The sequence below is a fragment of the Rhinolophus hipposideros genome, assembly GCF_964194185.1.
Source record: "Rhinolophus hipposideros genome assembly, chromosome: 8".
Lineage (NCBI taxonomy): Eukaryota > Metazoa > Chordata > Mammalia > Chiroptera > Rhinolophidae > Rhinolophus > Rhinolophus hipposideros.
Genome location: NC_138054.1, coordinates 16,496,717 through 16,501,266, shown reverse-complemented (window position 1 = coordinate 16,501,266; position 4,550 = coordinate 16,496,717).

Genomic DNA, 4,550 nt, shown 5'->3' with positions numbered 1-4,550 from the left:
GGCATTCTCCATCCCATCTCCTACCGTCTTGCTCATGGCTCACTGCCCTGCAGACACACCGGCCTCCTTGTGGTTCCTGAACTCAGCATTCTTGTGCTTCAGGGTCTTTGTACCGCTGCTTCCTCTGCTGATTTCCATGACTCACTTCCTTAGCTCTGAACTCAAGCCTTCCATGACTCCCTGTTTAAAATGTCAAGCCCCAAACCCAACATTTCATGCTTCCTTTTCTGCTTTATTGTTCTCCATAACACGTCTTAACCACCAGGCACATTGTACAATTTGCCTATTTATTTTTAATTGCCTGACCCCGTCCTCATCTCCCTGTCTTCCCTCTACCCCCTCCAAATCGAACATCAGTTCCGTGGGGAAGGTCCTTTTGCTTGGCTCATGTCAGTATCCTCAGCTGCTAGAAAAGTGCTTGCCACACAGGAGACACTCAATATTTCTGTGTGTGGCAGGGCTGCAAGACCACTCCCAGGTTTGGTAATTCACTAGGACTCACAGAATTCAAGACATAGTCGTACCTGCAGCTAAGATTGCTCACAGTGAAAGGACACCTGGCTCAACCAGGAAAAGGAAAAGGCATGTGGGGCGAAGTCCAGGGAAACCAGACACAAGCTTCCTGGGTCCACTCCCTGGGTAGGCACATATGACACCCTCCATACATTGAACAGTGAGTTGTGACAGGAGCAATGCTCTCTACCAGGAAATTCTATCAGAGACTCAGTGCCCAGGGTTTTTATTGCAGGTGGGTTACATAGGCATCTCCCCAAAGGAAAGCAGGTATTCAGCATACATCATATTTGCATAAGGAGTTTAGGCACATGATTCATTCTTATCTGGAAATGGTAGGCACCCTCCCCAAATCCCTGAAGCCAGCCACAGGCCAATGTGCCAAGCAGGCCTTTCTAAAGAGAGCCATTCAAAGCCTGCTACCCTAACTCCTCTCTGCAAAGTATGCTGGAATAATCGGTCACTTTTTCATGACAAAATGTAGCACTTTAGAGATCAAGAGCAATAAAAGATCAATTAAAGAAAATAAGATTTGTGGGGTTTTTTGCACATTGGAATCCTACTGCACACATTCTGACCTTATCTCCACACATCAACACAGTTTGCATATTTTTAAAGTAGCTTGGCCTAGAAAGAAGATATGGTTAGAACTTCAAAATATTTTTTGGATTCTATACATTTTACGATCTGTTTCTGAAGGGAACAAAATCTAGGTGAAATGTCGGTGAGAGGGTGTCTCGTGACGTCTTTATATTTTGGTTTTTGCTTCTTGAGTACTCAGTACTCAGCAAAGTATCTGGCATACACAAAGAGTGACATATATGTTTGTATAGTGCATAAATGATAGTACGAAGAAGGGTTTTATTTTATAAGCATGTCGATAAAATTTGACTCATTAAAAGTGAATGTGATTTGTAGCAGATGCTGACTACAACTTGAATACTGCTATTATTGCTACTGTGTTAAAACAGGTTAAAATATTTTTATTGAAACTTATTTAGGTAATTAGGAATTGTAAATAACTAGTTGGCATGTACTGCATTTGTTTGCTTACGACAAAAGGAAACATGTGAGCACACACATACAAGCACGCACACACGCACACACACCTAAAAGCGGTCTGGAGTTGTGTAGGGTTGGGGAAAGAGAAATCCTAGTTCTCAAGACCTAGACTTGCTTAGAGCAGCCTTCTTAAGTGTGAGACTTTCATAATAATATTGATACCATGGGAAGACTTCTCAGGACAGAATGTTCAGGAAATTTAAGCCAAGTCGTTTTCCAAGTTGTAGGATTGGTAAAAGTGAAGTTGGTTTACTAGGATCTAAAATGAGACAGATAGAGATTTAAGAGAATGTTTTAAAGTCTTGATTTGAATAAGATATCTCGTGGTTTTAGAACTTTTGTCCACTAAAGTTTCTTTCTTATAAGCATCGTGCTTTGCCTTATAGATATTTCTAGAGCATTATTTAAGTGGAGTATGGTTATTTGCTTTTAATTTCTGATGAAAATTAATATGGCTTTTATATATACATACACATGTATGCATATGCACATACATACATATGTGTGTGGCTGTGTATTTTAGCTTCCCATGACTGGTTAAAATGTTTACTTACTAGTACCTTGTTGGAAAATCTAATCTTCATGACGAGAGAGAGTAAAGCACTATGCAGCATTAACACTAACCCTTTCTTGTGCAAGCAAACTCTACCTGGCTTACATTGTGGCCTTGTGGCAAAGGTGATTTTTAACAATATTTTAATGTTGAAGATGAAAAGAAAGAAGAAATAGTCTCATGCAAAACACAATGTGAACACACGAAAAAGTAATATGATGAAACAAGAGTACTGCGTTTCTGTAAGAGTGACTATTCCTGTAAAATATTATTGTGGAAGTTCTGTGAAAATATTGATTCAACAAATAAAGGAAACTGGAAAGTAAATTTCTAGCTATAAGACCTACAAATGAACGCTGAACAGTTTTTCTAGGTTGTAGCACAATTAGACATTCCTAGAGTTTTAGCACTGAATCTGATCTTAATAGACCCAGACATAATTTTGCATTGTGCAGACTGGGGAAATAGGCCCAGAGATTTAAAGGTACTTGCCTAAGATCACACAACTAATTCTGAACCAGCAGAAGAACCCATGGCTCGTACTCCTAGAATATCCTACTACTTCCTTCAGTCTCTGTGAGAAGGAATTCAGGCGTTAGTTACCTCTTACATGTACAACAGCATAGGAGGATCTGAATTCACACAGCTTTAATCAGAAAGTGATCTTATGCCTCTTAAACTGAAGTGGGTCAGGCTTCCTCTGCGATGCTATTTTTAGGTTATACTCAAGAGTACATAGCTAGGGAAAGTATATCTTCCTTGAACTTGCCATGGAAACTGGTACTTCCCAAATGCCCATCAAAATTGAAAATTTTGATGTGTATTCTGTTTTGGCAAAAGAATCCTGGGACTCTTGGAGTTTTTATCTTTCTCAAACAAATACCACTTTGTAGCAGACTTCCTCCCTTTGGTTGGCAAACTACCCTGAGTTAGCTGAAGCCGGTGAGCCTAACATGTACAGCTGGCCCATGCAGCTTACATTTAGGGCAGCGGTTTGAATATAGTTGCAAATGCTATGTTAAAACCCAAAGAGTGTTTTTGGTGCATAGCAATAGTGTTAAAAAATGGCGGATTGCTTGTGCCTGGGGATTCTCAATGAAAGATGATTCCATAACTAGAACCTGGTGGCCCTCTCTCTCTGGGGCAGACTGATGTGACAGAGCAGTCACCCACTCTGAGTCACTGTGAGGTACCTGCCCACACTTGCTGCAGGAGTGCTGCATGTCCCCTGACATCTGCCCACAGACTTGGAGGCTATTTCTCTTTCCTGCCCCCTCGCATGCTCAGCGTCCCCCATGGAGTAGTGAGAAACAGAATCCCTATTCCACTCCTAGGTAGCAATCTAATGGGAGGTAGCTTTCAAGTTTGCTTGTGTTTCACTTGTACCTGATGAGTGCAAGCCCGCTCTCTAAGCATAACTTTAGCAGCTTAGCAGGTGAACCTACTCCTGGCTCTACTTCCAAAAATGAGAAAATTAGTCTTTAATTACACAGGCACAATAAAGAAACCTCTGATTTCATGTTCAGATCATTTCCACCCTTTCTCCTACCCCCTGTCAAATCAGGATAGTACCTTTCCAACAAGTAAGTGTTGTAACACAATACTGCATTAACTTGATGTTCATCTAGGGATAGCAGTAAGACTGAAATTAGTATGAAGAGTTTTGCTTCTTCAGGTGGAGTAAAAATGTATCAACTTTCAAGCCACAGTCAAAGTGTGCTCTCACTGGATTTCCTCACCAGGGCACAAAGGATTCAACAGAGCTCTCTATCATCGTTGCTGCCACCTATAACCAATGATTCCCAATTTACCTAAGGAAATGAATGTTTATAGATGCTGGAATAAACAGTGGCTGGAATAGAGGGAAAGCATCTTGTCAGCTATGATTGGATCAATCACTGTTTCCAATTTGTCGGTGGTAAAACTCAGTCCTTGCTGGGGAAGACTGGTATGACAATTCACAAAACCTCTAGCTGGGATACTCCCAGCACCCTCTGGTTGATACAGAACCACAGCGTGATCCAATCCTTTGACCCATGCTCCAGAGTCCCAGGGCCAAAAGCAAAGGGGAACACTGAACATCAGAAAGATACCATCCCCTAGGTAACAAATTTACCATGTGCTTCTTCAGATGTCTGGCTGAGCATCTGTGGGGGTGGAGGCCAGAGAGATGGTCATCTAGTCCATTTTTCATTTACAGTGCAGAAAATAAAAATATAAATGTCCACACAGTGTGTTTCTGTGATCTGTGTACTTGTACCACAACAAATTTTGACTGATGATACTAGTAGGCATTTTATGCCTGCCAAAGAAAGATATTCTTCCATCCTTCCCAGCACTACAATAGAAAACCTTCTCACAATGAATCAAATTAACGGACAAAATTCATCCATATATGCCGTATCACATGTTAGTTTGAAGT